Raw genomic sequence first — 22238 nt, 5'->3', positions numbered from 1 at the left:
GCACACAAACAAGAATCACAGGACAACACGAAGGATTATATAGGCCAGGAGCCAGATCCTGAGCCCCGCAACAGGCCAAGTTTACAGCAACTTTTCGCATATATAGACCCAAACGTACGCACATTGATTTAGATCGCACTTAATGGTTTTCATTAGGCTCTAAAAAAGAAAAAACAAAATATATGTACTCATGGTGTGAAGGTCATACAAAAGGAAATGTAATATGTAAACTGTAAACACACTTACATTTATTTCTCTTCATTTAAAATTCAATAATTTTTATGGGCAAAAACAGCAAACATTTTCTGTAGAAAAATATACAAAATGCCAATCATGTTAAACCGTAAATAGTGTTATTATCATTAAACTAAATAAATATGGCAGCTGATATTTTGCAAACCTATCACAAAAAAAATAACAAAATTCAGCTACAACGACTACAAAATATTTTAAGTTACAATTATACAGTACATCCAGAATGTTTTATTTTCACTAAAGTAAAGTTACTGAAATGTATTATAGTTTTATTAACACTATCAACAAACATTTCAATAGTAGGTTCATATACAGTATCAGAGAAAAAAATTACAATTACATGTAATATTTATTTGCTTTAATCAAACTGTTCAAATATTTTACAGAGCCGTATATTACAAACAACCTTTCTATAAAAAAAACATCTTTATGTAGTATGGTGCCCAAAGCCATACAAGCAATTTTAAGCGTGTTTTTTTTAAAAAAAATAGATTTAAATAAAAAAAAAATTAAAAATTATTTTTTAAATAAAAATCTTGTTATCCACCCTGGCACAGAACATATTCTCCTGCAGGACTGCCGATTATCACTGCCTGTGACATGAAAGATCGACAGTTGAGGCAAGACTGGCACGGGAGATGTCGCTCTCGTGTGGATTAATATATAAAACCTGCTTCAAACTTAACCTGTGGAGGGGCTAAGTTGGCCTTCTCCCTCTCAGACAGAAGAAAAGAGACGAGAAGCTCTTTCTCAATACCTATCAAAAGCTTAGACCCCTTTCCTTACGAAGAGTTTAAAGGCACCAGGTACACGGACAACTCCGACCAGTTGAGAATCCCGTCAGCCAACGGGAAGGACTGCAAGAATCGGAATTCTTTGATGCTGGATTTCTGCCCCAGCGTACACAATACAGCTCAAACATTACATCGCAGGAGCAGATGTTCGAGGCAAGAATTCTCTCAGAGTGAAACCATCTTCCACAGTTAGGTAATGTTACGCAGCAGCCGCTAATCTCGAACGGCATCGATGGCGTGCTGGTTCTCCATTTTCCTCGGCCCTTTTCTCCCACGGACACGGAAGGCACATCTAGCATTCAGCCGATAGATATTCTCTCGCCACGCTAATTAATTCCTTCGGGTCGAGCAGTGCAACCTGTTACGTTGCTGTAACGGAACATTTCTTTGTCCTTACACAATGCAACTCGCGTGAGTATGTAGCCGGATGTGTTTCGTGCCTACGAGGGAATTCCAGTATTTTGGGAACCTTTCTTCAAGGCCAAATACTCCAAGGTAATTCTTAGAAAAATTGGTGACCCTTTCCTTATTATTTTGAACCATTCTCTGGCATAATATCATTTTCGCAATCGTCAAAATGCAGTGGAACGGGCTCCGGGTTTGAATCCCGGTCTGGGCATGGGTGTTTGTGAGTGAGTGTCCCTTCATCAATTTCATCTTATCATCTTCAGGATTAGCCGAAAGTGGCAGAAAAGCAAAGTAAAATAAACAAAATCAATCAATCAATGCAGTGGCACGTATTAACCACACGAAAAAGATGCAAAAGAAAAATATTCGGCCAAATGTTTTCCTGCAGTCTTACAAAATAAATAAAATGCGTTAAAATTTGGTACATGCGACCTTAAACGTGTACATTTCCAAGAATTGTGCGGGGGAAGCAAGCATAGACGCTTTTATACATACGCACACGGGAAATTCTTAAGGGGTGGTTCGTAACAGGTCTGACGAATAGGGTGGATGATCAAGCAGAGCTGCATACTTTTTTTTAACGGAAAAGTATACAAAAATTGATATTGTTGTGCTGGTTCAAAGTTTCCTAGTTTTCTGATTAGTAGCCTAACACTTGTGGAGTTAGACTGTTCAGGTTTTAGGATTAGCAGCCTAAGTGAAACGGTAACACAAATGCATTCGGAGTACAGAGTAAAGCTTTCGAGCTGCGATTGTCATAACCTGAAAGTATATTCCATTCAATAACTCCCCTCCCCCGTTCTACTATGAACAGATGATAACTTACATGTACAGCCTAGTTTTCCTTCTTATGTATGCGTCAATTTTCTTTCATTCCTTTACTGGATTGAATTACGCAACTGTTCTTTCCAACGACCCCTAACAAACCGATTTGACCACGCACTATCTGAACGTTCCTTCTAACCCCATGGATCCAGGGGTAGACAAAACTTTAAATCAGGCGCCAGGTTTTTTTTATACGCAAATAAGACAAAGTTACACATTTTGAAATGTGATCTTAAAACATGTAATTTATTAATTAATACAACATTGGATTCCAAAGTAATTGATTCTTCCACCGGTGTGGCCCCTACAGAAACCTCTACCCGTAACAGCCTGGATAACTATGCAATACATTCTAATACATGGCCGACTCTATGATATCTCTGCACATTTTAAAACTCGGCTAGCAACACTGCAGACATTTATAATGGCATGTTTATTATTCTGATTTAACGATACACGTGATACAGAAAACACACACACAAGTTAAAAACACATACTGTACTCGTTATTTTTAAAAAAAGTAATGGAGATTTCCATACGTAAGCGAACTAGAAAATTTAAAAAAAAATAGAATTTAGAACTGAATTTGAAAATTCACGTGAAACTTTTCGGGCGCCCTATATTTCTCTACACCTGATTTGTATTCCCAAGATTATTCCTAATCCACTCATCCATTTCATTTCACTCTTCGCTACCATCTTCACACCGCCAATTATCATCCACTTTCTCCAGTCACCTTCGCAGAAGATAACGATGACGCGACACAGTCACTGCTTCTGCGTCATTGTTATTCACAGTTAAATCGTGTCCATTGTCTTCCGTAAGGAGCAACTAGTGGGACGTCTGGCCTTCAAACTGGTTTTGCCCAAAGGTAAACATTGCAAGTGAAGCGAAGGCGGTGGCGTTTAAAAACACTTTAAGCGACAGAGAGGTTGTGGCAACTTATGCACACACAATTTTACGTGTGGAGCAACACAAATACTAATCATTGCTTTATCATACTTTGCTTCCTATAAATGCTGAAACATCGATTTCTTCTTACATGGACGTAATGTTTTGTCTTCGGCGTGGAATAGGCTTGAGAACGTCAGCGGTGTGAAAAAATGTAGCGGTAAGTGGAGAACAAAATTAAGTTTCCATCATTGTTTGCTACAAAGAAAGTTACATCAGTGGATGTTATGCAACCCGCTATACTTCAGTGTAATTTGGTTTGTCTATCTGTCTATCGAGGGTAAAATCTCAATTATTGCAGAGCAAATAAAGGATTAATATTCGCAATAAATAGTTGCTCCAGATAAATGTAAATCGAACTGGAATCGAACACAGAACCTTGGCGCGTGGAACTTATACGTTACCACGGGGCCAACGGGACACTTGTTAGTCCGAATCATGAAATGGACATGGAAATCTTTGAAACTTTGAAGCGTATTTTCTCTGGAATGGCTGGCTAGTGCGCGCTAGAACCTTGGCATATCAATACATAAGGGTGCCTTACCATTACAAGCAGTGGTGTGCCCAAGGGGGAGATTATAACCCCCCCTTTTTGCCCAGTATTCCTAAAAACGAGAACGTTAAAGGCAGGGAAAGATGGCAAAAATTAGGGTCGACTATTAATAAAACGTACACGTATCCCCTCCCTTTCGAAAATTCTGGGCACGCCACTGATTACAGGAAGTCCCGTCCAAAACTCACTTTCCCAAGCCTTGACTCACCTTGTCAGTACCGGATACGTGATTGACTGATTGAATTAGGTTATTTCCTTGCACTTTTGGCTAATCGCAACTATGAAGATGAGTGATAAGATGAAAAGAATAAGGGGGCACTCACAAAGAACACCCAGGGATTCGAACCCAGGACATCTAACCGCCCCATACTAAAACTTATAGGAAATACTTTTTAGTCTCCACCTAAATCATTTCTGACGTAATCAGGCGATGCAAAAAACCAGAGGAGGGGTCCCCTCTCGCCCTCCTACAAATATCAATATGGTTGTGTTACTAACAAAGTACCGCAAGAATACCCAAGTAGCAGTAGTATAGTGGAACCACGAGCAAAACGACTTGCGCAGACCAGCGACTCCTGTGCACCGTACCCCCGCGAGTAGGGGAGGGGGAGAATGGAGCATGCTTCCTTATGGCCCGAGGTGGAGGGAAGAAGGGAAAGCTGCGCGGGGACTTTTCGTCCCAAGGTTTTTTTCCTTGTGGTCGATCTATACAGATATTTTTCTTTAACATTTAGTGGTGTGAAAAATGAAACTAAGTTACTAGATTGAAGTAAAACTTTTACCACGGAGAAAATTTGTTAAATCGGAAAATAGGCCGGCACCCGCCACATATTATAATGAGACAATGATTTCGCGTGTCCCTCACACCGCTTACTTATACTTTTACGAGCTAAACTGTACACGTATTGGAACAACAAGAATATGAGAAAAATACGGGAAAGGATCAAACAGCATGTACTCGCACAATAGCGGCATTTTCTCCTTGCGAAGTGTGGGATGTGGGTCGCTCTCAAACAAAAAAGTTACCTTAGCCTCGTATCCTTTGCATGTAAGGAAATGTACAATTGATTGTGATTGTATTGTGTTTGGGGGCGGGTTCGCTTAATTCGGAAACGTGCATTGCAAGCCGTAATGGAATATAAAGTGACCTGCTGAAAGGAACAAATGTCTTGAGAAAATCCAAGTGCTAGTGGTGACACACTCGAGATGTGTTGACACGAGTTTGCTCTTTTTCCCCCACGCGTTCGTACACTTCATTTGTTTCTCAGTAACTGCAGAGGAAATAAATAATTTGTATTAAACGAGTCAGAGGCTCTTCGTGAGCTAATTAGTGAAAACCTATTAAGGTTGGTCATTAGGATCCTGTTTAGATATGTGAACAAAAGATTTCCTGAAAATTCAAAACTTTACACTCGGCAACGTATTCAGGGTCGCCAGGCTTCGAAGCACATGGTGGTTCGCATCCAACTTCAAGAAGGCCCAGTCCCGATTAACCCATCTGTACATCAAGTGCACTTAAAAATACTATAAAAAGGAAGGCTAGTAGCAGCATCTGCCCAGTGCACAGGTGATTTTCGTTCAACCTTCGTCACACTCAACTCGCCATTTACCCTCACCCTCACAAGTCTTGGGAGGGTGGGGTCTGCCCTCCGGAGGGTGACCACCTCTGGCCCGGGGGATGAATGTGACGTTCGTGGCCGAGCTGTTGTGTTTCGTTGGATGCGGGCGTACGGTCACCGGCAAAAAAAAGGGACACCTACATCCTGAAATACTCGCTTCCTTGGTGGGCGTTGTGTGTGTTGCCTAACTTTACGGCGATAAATGGATTTTAATAGAATCTTCTATCACAGCCGTAGAGTTAGGCAACACGCATACCGCCTTGCAGGAAAGAGTATTTCAGGATCTGGGTGTCCCATTTTTATTGTCGGTGACCGTACATGGACGGATTGAGAGTGAGACCAAGAGAGTGCCAGTCCTAGATGCCCACGAACATCTCTAATCCCGGTGAAAGGATCAACAGCACCAATCATCTCTGTCGGATAATTCAGCAAAGATGGCCTGAGAAATGGGGCAAACACGCCTTCTTTTACACGAAAACGCCAGATCCCACGTGTCTGCACAGGCTAGGGCTAAACTACACGAACTCGGGTATATCCTGAAACTTCCTCCATACTCCCCGGACCTTGCACCCTCTGATTACGCCTTGTTTGACATCATAAAAGAGCAAATACCTACGCGGCCGGAAATTCATCGATGCCGTGACCTTACAGGAATCTGTCCGCTCCTTGTGTCGTACCACCTTAAAAGACTGGACCCACTGAGCACTTCACGCAGATGGCGTCTATACTCTGTCCCGGGAATCTATGGAGCAAGGCCGCGCATAAGGGGAGAAAGCGAGTGGGTGGAGCGAAGCAGTTCCAGCTGGTAGCTAAAGCCGCATTTTCCTCTTCCTGCACTCACGCATTCATTGGTCGAGTCCTCTCGACTCACTACTTGCGCAGAGACTTCTTTCCGTTCGCTCTCTCCAGAGATTCCCTGGACAGAGTATACAGTTACTCGCAATGTTGTTCGTACAGGACCAACGTATCGACAGAGTCGGATTTGCCAAAGAGCATTTTCATAAGGATCAGGAGTTTTGGAACAACGTGATTTTGTCCGATTAAACCAAAATAAACCTGCACGGATCAGATGGTGTGACCAGTGTGGAGGAAGGCAAATACGCAGGACAATGTTGCCAATACCATACAACGCCTACGGTAAAACATGGTGGAGGATCCATTATGATCTGGGCTTGTATGTCCACTAAAGGAGTTGGGAAAATGCAAGTCATTGTTGGAAACATTGACAAACATGTCTGTAATAATATCCTTAAGAATAACATGAAAAAGAGTGCCCAGTAAATGGGGTTGCCACGTGTGTTCACATTCCAGCAGGATAACGACAGCAAACATACTGCTCAACTCAACAGGGACTGGCTGATTTTGACTACTAAAGCAGTTGAAAACACTAGCTCCAAGTTCAGATCTGAATCCGATTGAGCATTTATGGACATTTTTGAAGGAACGTGTCCATAAACATGAGAGCAAGTCAAAAGATCTGAAGAAGGACGTCGCTTTAGAGTGGGAGGGAATCAGCACAGACACCTGCAAGACTTTTGTCGCTTCTATGCAGAGGAGATGCCAAGCAGTTATTAACGCCAAGGGTTATGCATCTGGCTATTAAACTGTCTCATTTTGTAACAATTTTATGTTTGTTTTTATGTTTCAATTGCAACTGTACGAACAGAAATGTGGCATCAAAGTAGCATGTTTGTGTTAAAATGTATGTTTTTTTTGTTATTAATAAAGTTTATGGGGGACAAAGGGTTGTAAATAAATCACAATACAATATGTGTAATAACTACATGTAGGGAGAATACCTCATCTAAGTACTAAGGCTTATTGTAATTTTTGCTTTCGTTTATTTCTCACACTTCATCTGTACGAACAACATTGTGAGTAACTGTATGTATTGAGGCAGAGGAAGAATACGTCCAGCACGCCTCAAAATCTCAAGTTTCTGCAATGGGACCTTCACGTCCCCATCAGTCGATTCTCATTCTAATCCGGGCGACCATTATTTCCATTAGATTCTTGTTACTTCCATTCGTTGATTGTTGTTTTAGTTACTTACAGACAGCATAGTAATTAAAAGGTTCGAACTGAAATCAAGGGTTCGATTCCTGATGGGAGCAAGTTTTTGTGGTTCAGATCCGCTTCAAATTCTAGATCCAATCCGGATCAGCTTATCTGTGCGTAACGCTGACATAAACTTTTGTTAAACACTGCTTTAATTATGCTTGCACCTATTGAGCGTTTAAGTGCTGTTAGTGATTGCAGCGGTCCCACGTGTTGAACCAAGATAACCCTATTGAAGAAACCACGAATAATTACCCCACGTGCAATTGCCTTTTCACGGTGCAGAGACTGATTACACTTTCGTTTCTCAAAACTTTAAAATTTCCCTGCTGATGGCCATGTCTACTCGTGAGCTTTCCCAACCTGAATACTAACTAACGCTCAGAGAAAGAATCAACTGCTCTTGCAGTGTTGCCAAACTACGAACACATAATTTCCCTGCAACCAGTGATCGAAGTGAGGAAGGATGCGGGTGGATGGTATCTATCACCCCAGTTAGCAGTTATTTCGCAAAGCATCCTCCAAGCTGTCTCACTGTCACTTCAGGCACTGCACAGAGGATTATTTATATTGGCTGCGAGTCCAACCAAATAAGCTATCTTTCATGGAAACGAACTCCACAGATATTATTAGAATAATTAAATCAAAAAGACGTAGGTGGGCAGGTCATGTGGCACAAATGGGAGAGGAAAGAAGAGTTTACTGGATTCTTGTTGGGAGACCAGATGGTAAGAGACCTGTAGGAAGGCGAAGACTGGAGATGGACCTAAAGGAAATCGGTAGGAATGGAAAAGATTGGATTGATCTTGCCCAGGATAGGGACAGCTGGAAAGCTGGTGTTGCTGCAGCCATAAACCATCGGGTTTAAGAAGACTAGAGTGTCAGTTAGTATGTTACTTCATTAAAATACTTTACATTTGTCTCAGATTCTGAATGTTCACTTCTTCCAGGATATTGAGACAACAAACAACTTATTACTTCTCTCTAGTCTTGAGAACCCACCCTATTTATCAGATCTGGCTTCAGACAAATTCTGGAGTTGTCATTCCTTATATGTGTTGCAGTATTTCCAGTTTCGTAAGGACTCACTATTTTACACAGAGAAGAGGACAGGGAAATTCACGAAATATACGACTTACATAAAATACAAAATGGTACATATATCGGAAAATGTTAATCTAATTTCCAGATTGTCCATAACAATTATTTACTGCGTATCATGAATACATCCTAGCTGAATATATTTATATGTGGCAACACTGTTCTCTTTTGCCTCGCAGAAGAAAACGAATGAAAGTTACACCCATAAGTAAGGGGTTACATGTAATCAACGAGAAGACTGATTGAAGATCTTCTACATGCTGACTGTCAGGTTAGAAAAAATGAAGAGAAAACGTTAAAGACAGTAAATTGTGCAGCGGACTAAATATTTAGTGTACTACATATGGACTTCGTTGCCAACTATCAACTTTTACACCATACGAGGCAGCGCTTAAGTTAAATTTCTATTTTTCTTTTATTTCTCAGATCCCGGCTTGGGCATGGATGTACTTTGCATCACTTCATTAATTTCTTCATATCATCACTCACCTTCCTTACCTTCCTACCACTGCGGGGTGTGAGAGACTCGACACTGTATCTTAACAGACACACGATGTGATAAGAATTGAGTTAATTACCCACAGCTCCTGTAGTCAGCAACATGAGGACTCCATCAGTCCATACTGGAACCATCTCAGTTGAGTAAAAGGAAAACTCGAACTATAGGATATGAATTTAACCAGTTTTTATTCTTGAAAGTTCATTTACAAACATACGGAAACTAGGAGCGCGAGACTGAGAAATCGGGTCCTTGAGAAACGTGATTACTGTTTCGATTTCTTTGATATCCGACTGAGATCGTTCATGAGAGCTTTGCGGGGTGTGAGCGACTCAACACTAGGCCTGGTAACAGACCCACGCAAGAGCGGATATCAAGAAACCACTCCTTTTTACCATGAATTGTCGTCGTATTTATACCCGATTTCTGTATTCTCGAACCCCTGACTAGTAGGTTATAAAGACAAAATATTTTTTCATGTACACTACAATGTGTAGTGATTACAAAAGTTGAGTTTGATACATCATTCAAAAGGTTTTGATACATCTTTTACTGTTAAGAAATACTTGCACATTTATATCAAATACTTATACAATAAAAAATATAAGATTTAAAACTTCCGCCATTAATTTATTACATAAAGGTTAGTACATCAACTTCTTCTGACATTTGATAGGAGTTCATTCAATTACGTCATAACGTTTCATTTATTGGAACAATCAACTCTACTCTTTTACAATCTTTAACTTTTAACCTTATACATTTTCTATTTCTTTCTTTTATAAATGTTGTACTTAGTGGCCGCGGTGGCTCAGTCGGTAACGCGCCTGACTACCATGCTAAAGGTCTCGGGTTCGATCCCCGGCCGGTTCAAATCCGGGAACTTTTCTAACGATGGAAGCGGCCCCGGCGCCCACCCAGCGTCGAATAACATGGGTACCTGGAGGGTAAAGGCGGTCAGGGGCGTGATGCTGATTACATCACCCCCACTCACGACCGGATCAAGAAAGTGTGGGGCACAGGGGAACACTTTACCTTTTTTATAAATGTTGTACTAAATTTATCAAGATACACAGGGCGTAACACCTTCATCCTCGGGATTAGCTAAAAAGTAGCAGAAAGGCGAAGTAAAATAAACCAAATCAAACAATCTACTTTGTTTCTTTCACGTCACTTTTCTATATGTTGGGTTTACCGCGACTAGAATTAATGATGAGCTCGATGATGACGACTGATTGGTTGATTCATATATTTCATTTTACTTCGCTTTTCTTCCACTTTTAGCTAATCGGGAAGATAAGGATGAGTGATAAGATGAAGGGACAGTCGCAAAGGAAATCCAATCCAAGATCCGAATCTTGGAACCTTGGCGTTGTAGCGCGTTGTGCTAACCACTCCGCTACGGAGGTTGGCTAGATGATGACGAAAACACAACGATATGTGTTTTTCAGGATTCGAACCTTTTAAAGGACTCCATTTCCCACAGCGTGTTTCACTAACCAATCTGCCAGAGATGGTGGCATTTCTAGGTGGCACTTATTGGTTCTTGCTGTGGGCATAGTCGTATTACTGTCGCCTTGTAAACAAGGGGTTCGGATTCGATCCCCGGCGGAGATAGATTCTACAGTGTTTCGGGTCCTATTTGAAACTGTCGGCCCAGTCTCAAGCAACGCACGTGAACAGAAAAAATGGACTTAAATTTTGTATTGTATTTTTGTATTTTCCACCGCTTTTCTGCCACTTTAGGCTTATCGCGACGATAAGATGAAATTGATCACAAGAACAACCATGTCCAGGCTTGGATTTAGACCCGGGAATTTCGGTGGCGAAATCGAAACTCGACCCCGTTTCTGCTATTAGTTGTGTGATTTTTATCCTTGAGCCACATAAGGATTAAAGAAAAGTGTTCTCCGAGTCTATATGAAACTCGATTGACGGAAAGTAACTATGCCCAAAAATAAATGTCAGGGCGAGAGGGTGGGGGGGCGGGGGGGTGGATATTTCGTGACGTGGGAGGTAGTCCCACCAATTTAAACAAACTTAAATATGCATGTAAATTTTCGGTAAAATTCCATTACTGCATATTTTTAGTGCATGCAAATCGTGTCCGGTAATAACACATGGCAACACTGCTTCAGAGTTAGCACAGTCATGAAGGAAAGTGACGAAGTAGGTTCAAAATCACCTCGGGACCAAGAATGGATCGAAAGCTTTTCAACAGATGTTCCCTGCAGTGACACGGCGATTGAAAGAAACACCCTTGCAGCTGCCCCACTTGTTGCACCTCACCTACTTACGTCTCGCCTGTGCATTTAAAATCCAAGGTGTAACTCCCACGTGAAAATACTGCACGGAAAGTACATGCAGTGAATACGCTTTCTGTAAATAAGCAATGCATTCGCTTCTGTGTGTAAGCAAAGAACAATAAACAAATAAACCAGTTTTATAAGTTCATCGAGTAAGACGTTTTCTCGCACGTAAGTGCCTAACAATGGTGTGCGATGAGCTTGTGTATTGGAGTTGCAACTACGAATCAAAAATTATAGATACTAGAGTTTGGATCCCAATTATACCGGACTTACAAAGAAACAAGTACATCAAAATTTGTCAAAAAACTGATATTATCAATTTTTGGAAACAAACTTTCTTAGTATTCGGTACTCCTACAAATATAATATTGGTCTTGTGTTGAAGCTCCTTGCATCTGTTAATAAAAATCAATTATCATTGTCAATTCACATTGCGACCGATTTTATACCATTTGTATTCAACAGAGTAAAGATGTACAGTGGGATCCATGAGTTTTACCATGTTCGTGAACTTTATTTGACCCAATAAGAGCTTCAAGAATTAAAAGAAAATTCAAAACAAGCTGTTGAAAATTTCTGCACCAGCATACATAAAAATCCATCGCTTAAAAACACAGGATGTAAGACAAAAATTCATCAAAATAGTGATGTCCGTTGAACCGTGGAAACTGTAGGCTGTCACTGCTACAAATTTTAAAAATCTAAAAATTGTGTTTAATACCTATCTGCCTGCACCGTACTAAAATTTCATCACGGTCGGACAATCCATTTTTTATTTATAGAATTTCAGAGAGCCATCGTTTGGAAACAAAAGGCCCTTTCTTGTTCTCGCGATGATAAAAAATCGAAGACATACTCGAAAAAAAATCCCTTCCCGAAATTGTCAGAAAATCAACATTTTCAAATGAAAGCATTAAATGAACTAGGAAAAATCCAAAGTAGTAAATGCAAACTTGCCTTAAAATGACCCCCGACCATTTCTGTCCTTGACCAACTTTTTAAACGAAGGTTAATGTTGTAATTACGAAATATTTTGTAGTGTACCCGGTCTCTATACCTAGAACGCAGCTATGTGATATCCACTTTGTGATATCCCAGCCTCAGCTGATAAAAAAAAAATCTGCATACGCTAGTGGTTATAGACAAAATAAATTACGCATTTGAATGGGATTATTCATTACAACTTTCACTAACTTTATGCATTGCTTGATCATCCTGAGTTTGAATGATCATTATTTTTGGAACAGTGGTAACAAAGGTTTCTAACTTACTGACGATGTTGAGGATGTTTTCTAATTAATTTCTAATTAAATACATGCACTGAATAGTTTTTAAAAATTCACAGTCATTAATATCTTCAGAAACAAACCGTTCTTTCACGGATAACGGATATGACAGCAACAGTTGTAGAATGTTTTTTTTTTTTTTTTTTTTTTACAAAATTTCAACGAATATGTACATTTACACAAGAAGGTTCATATTAGCTACAAACATTCGAAATAATGTTTTATATGTAAGTCTTATTATGCACAGATTAGCCAATTGGAACCATTGAAATTGTGTACTGGAAACACTGGCTTATACAGAGAGGGAATGATGGGAGCTGCAGCTCATCCGAAATTGAGAAAATCAAAATTTTCAAATACAAACAGTGAAAAACTCGGGTAAACCAGTGTTAAATGTAAACATCCCTTGAAATGACTCCCGAATGTCATTTTTGAGTGTGAAAATATCTAAATAAACGAAACACCTAATTGTATATTCCACTCCCGTACAAAGCAACAATGTACAGTCAACGGCAAAGATAATGGTATGCAAATTGTCCATCTCTATTTTCCTTACTTTTTGTTCTACATCCTGTGGTGTTTTAAAGAATGAAATTATGTTGGTGTGAAACACGCAATTGTCCTCTCCTTATTGACGTCTTTATTTCAATTCATTATCATTACATTGTGCATTACAGATCGAATGAAAATGGACAATTCGCGTACTGTTTCTATCGCCGTTGGGTGTACTATTCACCTTTGCAATTCCAGCCTCCCCGAAAAAAATTCCGGGTACACCAGTGACTGGAAAGGTAAAGTAACTCATAAAAAAAAGGTAAAGTGCTCCCCTGTGCTTAGCGCCACGCCATGAAGGCGTATAGGGGGTGTGGGGGTAACGCCCCACACTTTCTTGATCGGGTCGTGAGTGGGGGTGATGTGATCAGCATCACGCCCCTGACCGCCTTTACCCACCAGGGTTTCCCCCAGGTACCCACGTTATTCGACGCTGGGTGGGCGCCGGGGCCGCTTCCGTTAGAAAAGTTCTCGGATTTGAATCGGCCGGGGATCGAACCCGGGACCTTTAGCATGGTAGTCAGACGCATTACCGACTGAGCCACCGCGGCCACTCACGCCCAATTAAATATTATTAAACATATCATGTGGAACTATTTTTAACTTAGTAAAAACAACGCATAAAAGACAGACCCTCGTGAATTTCAAGATATTTCGCCACAATTTAGCCACTCTGTTCCCCACGTCAGCAGTGATAACAGCAGTCTTTTACATATCAATTTCACATGACTAAATCGCATGCCGCTTGTTCGTACGTACTGACGATCTATAAATACGAATCGCCTGCTCCCTTTCTCGAAGCGGCTATGAATAATTCAAAGGGCCAACCCGAATCTCCGCTACAGATCTACCTGATGCAATCGCCGCCAAATTACAGACATCAAGTTCAATGCTCCAATTATCCATATCTTCTAACCCGCTGTTATTTCCAGAAATTTCGGGCAATTACTTGCAAAATAGGAGGGCACTTAGGGCAAAGTAAGTATCAATTGTTGCTAAAAGATTTTGCTGGCGAGGCTACGTGAGGATTCAAAGATGTAATCTCCACTGAACCGTGAAGCATCGGCATTTGCTAATGCTTCTGATTGGTCAAAATGTTCCAGCATATTCCGCACCAATGCACACAGCGCTACAAACATGCGTACACTTCAGGTAACAATGTTGGTAGTTCAACCGCAAGATGACCATGATTGGCCAGCGAAACAGTTAGACTAGGGTTACCCGAATTTCTAGGTGGTTTGGGATTCCCGACAGTTATGGACACACAGTTATGAGTTTAAAAAATGCCATGGCGGATATACTTCGTTCGGAGCCTGATGTCCATTACATTTTGGGGGGCGTGGGATAACCTATCTTATTTTAACAATTAACATGCCATGAGTCTTGATATTTTTGTCACTGAACTACAAAATTCCTCGGGAATGTGTGGAGCAAGGCCGCACATAACAGTCGAGAAGGGGAGAAAGCGAGTGGGCGGAGCAAAGGAGTGCGTTCGCTTGCTCCAGAGATTCCCGGAACAGAATGCATGTTCTTGAGTGTAATGCGATCTGGAAACAGAAATTGGAAAACATAAATAAAAACTACTTTCGTATTCTTTTCGATATATTGTGACACATTGGTTCTCTGTATCACAGAACAAATGCCTACCACCTCACAAACAAAATGAGTGCTTTCTTCCTACAGAGTGAGCTATATTCTTTACAAGGGGCGTACCTGTGCTATAACCATCCACGCTCACTCCATATCGACTTGCTCAGAAACAGAAGCTGGCGTGCTGCACGACACTTCTCGCATGTCTTCCACCACGGGTCAACAGCCAATGCAGACGTCATGGAGTAACACACGACAGGGTGGACATGGCTATTTTCATGCAGGGTTTCCAGGAACACTACGTTATGAGGTTTCGGCACAATCTTCTGTTATAAGTTATTCCACTTTATATGTAATAAGGAGAGTGTTTTTAGTTTCCTTCATATACAAGGTGGGTGAGGTCTGGAATTCTGGCAGGCCATTCGTTAGATCCTTGTCGTCCCAGCCAACGTCCCGGAAAATTGTGAAAATGTCGAATTGTACAGACTGTGTGCATTTACAATCAAGTCATTCTTTTGTACTTCTGGAACAAAACCGTCAATTTCAAGAAATTTCAGACACTTGTAGTGCAGCAAATATCAAGAATTAACCTCTTTTTAATAAGATCCTTTGCAACTTCTAGACTGATTGGGATTCCGGAAAGTCGGGAAATAATTTCCCGAAATCGGAATATGAGCTTGATAATTCACACACCCGTAATTTTGAATTATTGCTTTGTTTTCCCAGAAGCCCTCGGCAAAAGCATGGATCAGAGGTGCCCGAAGGACAGTAGATTAAGTGGTCTCTGTATGATGTCTGTGCTGAAAAAGCACAAAAAGACATAGAACTGTTCATCAACAAAGTGATGTCTATGGAAATGAAGCAAGGCGAATTCAGTTTCTATTTAAAGCTTGACGCGCACTGAGACACTGGAAGCGCGGCAACAGAACGGAACAGTTTCGCTTCCGTCGTCTCAATGGGCCATAATCCTCAAGATAACCTGCAGACTTCTAGCCGGAAATTCCGTGCTTCGGTTCCGCACGTTCCCCTGTAGTAAGCGTTACACATTTGATTTCAATAGAAGCAGACGACAGAAGTTCTGTTGCCGGATTTGTCCGTGTTTCTAAGCGTCTCAGTGCGCGAGGTTCTTAAATAGTAGACTGGAACTCAAGGCTTCACGAACCTTGACTGGAACTTGTACACAAGGGTAAAATATTTTCAATTCAATAGAAATTTTAAGGTTTGTAAAATATAATAATAATAAGTTTCTGTGACTGAAGAGCAAGATATGAAATCTTAATCCACCCTCCCCTGCCTGAGAAAAATCCTACGGGCGACCGAGGCTTCATCCCTTGTTTTCAGGACAATTTCCTGGAAAGCCTTTTTATTATCAACTCTGGCAAAAGTCCACGCCCAAACATTGGCGACACCGTGTCTGATGCTGCATGTAACAAAGGATCAGAGTCCAATCAATCAATCGGTCATTGCTTCAGCAGACGGAGGGGCCTATTTCTAGGTAGACGCTGACAACTCATGCACGAGCCTACCCTATATTTAATCCTAGACAATGCACAGATTGTGGCATCCTGTTGGGGTTTCTCCTCTAACAGACAATGGGAAGGTAAACAAACAACCCCCACCCGTAAGGAACATCTACAGGAGTCGGCTGTTCCTTGCAACCAGGAGATAGCATGAGTCATACAAGCTGATGGCCTGAAGTTGGCACAGTTGCCGCACAGCCAGATTTAAGCCTAGTCTTTGTCCGTTCTAAGGATGAAGTTAGAGTTATATCCTATTGGTTGTTCCAAATTTTGCTGTGCAGGAATCTTGCGCGCCGGAATATAGTCCATGTGATAAAGCCACGCCACTCTATTGAAGTAGTGGGACTATTTATGACCTGTACAGTTACAACCAATATATTAATGAGCCAGGTAACGACAGGATTAACGCATAAGAAATTATATACCTCAGGTCCGCTTTTGAACCACACATCCGCCCCCTTCCAGATAGCACGTAAGCTTGTGGCAAGCTTGCAATAGCTTGTCACAGTAATGGCAAGCTGGACGCAAGTTCGATGTAAGTGGCACTCGGCAAGTGTGTGTTTGCAAACACTTTTGCTTTGCAGAAAGGCTACTCCGAAAGCTTACATCTAGTTACTATAAGCTTGATGCAGACTTGCTTTGGCAAGTTTGCTGTAACTTAGACTTATGGTAACTAGCTGGATGCAAGCTTGCTTCAGGCTTGCAGCAAATTATCTGAGGGAGAGGAGGGTACTAAACAGGTTCTTGGGATTACATTATACACAATTTTAACAATTATAAGCATTAATAATAACAGAAAATCCGGGGAAGAAGACTCCAAATGATTGACGACATCAAAATAATTGGGTCCTACGCTGCTACAAAGCGAAAGGCTCAAGAACGAACAGAATGGAGGTTGAAAGGAAAGACCTGCCCCTGGGTAGAAAACAATGAATGAATGAAATTGTTTGCCTTAACTTCTGTAAGCTGTAAAAAATCATGCGCTGACATGTTGCTTTTACCATGCATTTCGAGACGAGACCAAAATTTTGTCCTTCGAGAACGAGGAAGACATATTTACAAGTCGAGACAAGAACGAGAAACGACGAAGTCTCGTCTCGCCTGGATGTCATCACTGACAAACTAAGTGGACTGATCTATTTGGTTTATTTTACTTGGCTGTTCTGCTACTTTTGGCTAATATCAAAGATGAGGATGAGTGGCGATACGACAGGACACTCACAAAGAACACCCACGTCCAGGATGGGATTCAAACCCGAAACCCCTAGCGCCGTAATGCGCCGCCAACACTTCCAAGAGTATTACCCAGACAACCTGCAGGTTTGGAAATGAGAGTTCGAGCCGAAAGCATCCTCTCTCTCGATGAAGAAACTAGCGTGATTTGAGGTTTTTGCCGATTTTAATATTTGACAAATCTCCAGGGTTCTCCTTTAAAAGAGCCTTTTTCTGGGGAAGTGGAATTGAAGTGGGGCGAAGAGAGTCTGCACGCCATCCCACGCGACAACTAAACGAGATATCGATTTTACTTTACGACGGGTTACAAACGTCGCACGTCCATCTTGTCGCCAACTCTAAGGTCACGGGGAAAGGTCAGTGGGCAACGATCTCTCGGAATACAAACGTGGGGTAGGGATATGAGAGAATCACCTGTCGGCACCGTCCCACAATGCGTACGTGCTGTCATTTTTTATATCAGGAGAGTCCAATATAAATTGTAGGGCAGACTGTATACAGCTCAAATAAACATGTGGTATCACAACTGTTATTTACAAAACCACCTCAAGACTGTAATACTAATCAAGTGAGCTTCAAAATGCAATTTTGTCATTTTCAAAGATGGCGCCTCCTGTACACACTTGCACCCTCTGTCAGCCTAAAACTTACAGAAATTTCTCGGCAAATGAAAATTCAATATATCTGTGCATGCTTAACACACATGCAAGTTTCCTAATGGAGGAGACAGTTCGACAATGGCAGATGGGTGGAAAGGCCTTCGCAGTGCCTCATAAGTGACTGCACGTGGACCCCAAAGACTTATTCTACTTAAGGTATACAGGCACTAACTCAAAGTTGAAAATATATGTAGATCAGCGATAGGTCTGTGCTAAAATGCCGCAAACTTGTGCAACCCTCCATACAGGAATTTACTAGATAAGATACAAAAACAAGTTAAGGTTGTTATTTGACTCTTCCTTGTGTGTGTGTGTGTGTGTGTGTGTGTGTATGTGTGTGTGTGTATATATATATATATATATATATATATATATATATATATATATATATATATATAAAAGCAGAAATGTCACTCTTGCAGAATTAGTAATAAACCTACTAAATGCAGAATATTTTAAGGTACTTCTCCATGGCCCAAGATTGATTGATTGATTGATTTGATTTATTTTCGTCTGCTTTTCTGCAAATTTTGGCTAATCGTGAAGATGAAGTAGTGATGATATGATGAAATTGATGAAGGAAAGCTCACGAGGAACACCGATGCCGGGATTCGAACTCAGGATTTTTGCGTCATGTGCTAACTACTAACGCCACGGATGCAATTTTTTTGTCTTTCTTTCGTCATCGTTGCTGTTAACAGTTTCCTTGGTATATTCCAGTGGCGTCTCGTGGCCTCAAATTTGGCCGGGGCTTATTTTTTAAAGAATTTAAAATATAATGACAATTCACATGAATTACAAAAAATAGGTATTTTTTTCTTCTAGACTACAAAACTGGACTTACTTTTTTGAAAGAATTTAAAATGTAATGACAAATTACATGAATTACAAAAAAACGGGTATTTATCTTCTTCTAAACTACAAAACTGGACTTATTATTTTAAAGAATTTAAAATATAATGACAATTCACATGATTACAAAACAAACAGGTATTGTTGTGAAACATACCTTTCTACGAACGTTGACTCCTGTTCTTCTGCTTAGCAAATTTTGTTATTACTTTTTTGTTGAAGCCCTCTATGTTTGAAATGTATTCTATCTCTATTGTAAGCAAGTGCCAAGGCATTTGGTCTGTCTTGTCCCATTGTATTTCTTAAGCAGGTTTTAACACGCTTCAATGTGCTGAAACATCGTTCAGATTCAGCTGTTGCCACTGGAGTTATTAAAACTATGTTTGACATTTTTACTATTTCTGAAAAGGTACCCTCTAAACAATTTTAAATAAAAAATGAATGCAATCTACTGATAGAGTTTATGTTTTTCAACTCTTCACTACAATAAAGAACACGAAGTTCATGTCGACCACAGAATTTTAAGCAATCGATAATTCTATTTAATATATGCCTATTTTTCCGGACAAATTCATTGTGTCCTGTAATTGACAGCCTATGTCGTTCATCAATTTGTGTTCGAACATCAACCCTGCCAAACTCACTCAAACATAGCGAATGAAAGCCACCAAAACACTACAGAACAACACGCGAGATCGAACGCGACGCAACGGAACTAGCCCCGAATCAGCACTCAAATCCATTGCACTCTCCCCTCCTCTCTCTGCTAGCACGTGACCTTCACTGTAGCGTAGGTGGGTGTAAGCCACGCCTTACTTTGCGACGTGCCCCGGAAAACTATAATTGACATCAATGCTCCTAGGAGCGCTGTCGTATCCATTGCAACAGACGATGAATTTACGTGGGTAAAAATAGCCTTTTAAAAGACTGTGTGATAGTTATGCGTTATGGTGATTGATAATTACATGAATACGTCCGTTTTTCTTTAGGGGCTAAGCCCCGGAAGCCCCAAGGGACGAGACGCCACTGGTATATTCATAGAAGCTTACAAGAAGTTGATAGGTATTTGATGCAGTGGTTAAAACACACATACAAGTTTCCTGTTTTCTGTTTTCAATATAGCACCCCTAGACGATTAATCTTGGCATCGCCACTGTTGGCATAAAAGGAAGAGGACGAAGAAAACTAGATTTTCATGCTTTCTTTTTTAGTAATATTATTTCATATATTCCGGAATTGAACCCCCAAATCCCTCTTTTGAGACGTCCTTGCCATCAAGCAATGCAGGACGGTAGAACAGACAACCATTTCACAAGGCTCCGTTAAACCAAGACACTTCAGTATGGCCTGCTACACGCGGTGAGATCGAGTATTGAAAGCACTTTAACGGCAGTTATGCACATCCATTAACGGATCTGAATATAAATAGCGGTTCGGTCGAAGTGGACGCATGCACTTATGCACCGGTGCGAAGGATGATGTAAAAATAAAACTTAATACACTGCACGTTAGAATAACAATTCTGCACAGCATACATCTCTATATAAAAAGTAAAAGAGCATACTGTGTAAACGTGAATGACTTGCAGCATCTCCTAGCGAGGTGCTTTCGACATTAGACATGCGTTAGATGAACGGTATCCCTTTCTAAAGACAAAGAGGGTATCAAACGAAACGCCTCCCTCGTGTGCTTTTCCATACATTGATTTCCCCATGGGGAAGCTGATCGAATCCCCCATAATTTTATCTGCCATTAACATCTGGTGGGGATATCACAGCAAGCCACGATCAGGTTGTGTTGTTCCAACTCCACGGATTCGTAACGTGATCCGAGTAGCATGACAAAGCTTCCCCAGACCATCAACCTGTCTGCAAGTAGTCTGCGGCGCAAGTTCGTTTTCAATTTACGTTGTACAGTCACGTGATTCTTGTTGTCACGATCCCATTATCACGTTAGCTGGTTTGTGATATTGAGATATTTGTGATTTCATAACAGGAGGGAGAGTTCCCATATTCAGCAAATGTATTGAAAATTTGGTTTATTTCACGTCACTTTGCTGTCATTTTGGCAAGTCGCTACGACGAGGATGATGGCAGGGTTGTTAAATTCTAATGGGTTCCGCTGCAGGACCGGAACCTTTTTTCTCGCACAATTTAAATTCCGTCCATTGAAAAAAATGTTCCTGGACCGCATTTAAATTCAACCGGAAAAAAGGTTCCTGGATCTTATTTAAATTGATCAAGAAAAAAAGGTTCCTGGACCGTATCTAAAATTAGCCTGGAAAAAAGGTTCCTGGACCGTATATAAATTGATCTGGAAAAAGGTTCCTGGGCCGAATTGGAATACTTTACAGATAAAGAAGTTCTGTACGGTCCAGAACCCATTTACGCTTGATGATTTTCTCTTCTGGACCGGAATTGAATTAATTTCAAATTCCTGGACTTTAACAACCCTGGATGATGGTGGTTATATGAAATGAATGACGGAAACAAACAGAGGTTTATATTGGCTGAGGGTCTACAAGGGTTTCGGTGTACTACATGGAAGGGAAGTGGATATCTGAGGGTCATCCAAAAAGGCCAACATTGAGAGTTACATAATTTCTCTTAGCATTTTTGGGGGAGTAAGGGTGATGTGTTTAATAAATGTATAGAAATTCTTATTATGAAGAAACTAACGAAATTAAAGTGCTTTTCAAGGGCATATTTGGCCATTTTTAGGTGATATTTTGATAGATTTTCTGTCATATTCAGCATATTTTCGCCTTTTCATAGAAGATTACATGTTCACTCAAGTTGCTGGATTTTTGTGATCTATTGTAAACATTTTCTTCGGAGGAAAATTTTCTATACTACAGAACTTGAGCCGAATGACATTGTTTACTTTAAATATGCTTCTCTTGTGTCAGCCGAAATAGAAAGAAGCTTTTCTCAGTACAAGGCTTTGCTTGCTCACAATAGGCAATCTTTTCCACTTGAAAATTTACAGAAAGTATTCACTGTACATTGCAACTCAGGGTTCATAAAGGGAACTAGTGAAAATATTTTAGTATGTTAAATATTGATGTTTGGAACAGTTCAGTTGTCAGGGCATATTTTTCAAATTGTAATGCATATTTCGGTGGTTTTCATGTCATAGAAATCCTAGCCACGAACTCTAAAGCCGAAGGGTATA

General features: G+C 40.6%; 1 protein-coding gene across 3 annotated transcripts in view; it reads right to left on the bottom strand.

The window, feature by feature from the left end:
- LOC145992070 (coronin-2B-like) overlaps positions 1 to 22238 on the bottom strand; it is a 165045-nt gene that overhangs the window by 99055 nt on the left and 43752 nt on the right. The gene's annotated exons all lie outside the window — the stretch shown is intronic.

This window comes from Lepisma saccharinum, chromosome 1, assembly GCF_977018435.1.
Source record: "Lepisma saccharinum chromosome 1, izLepSacc3.1, whole genome shotgun sequence".
Lineage (NCBI taxonomy): Eukaryota > Metazoa > Arthropoda > Insecta > Zygentoma > Lepismatidae > Lepisma > Lepisma saccharinum.
This window is presented reverse-complemented; position numbering and strand designations above follow the sequence as displayed.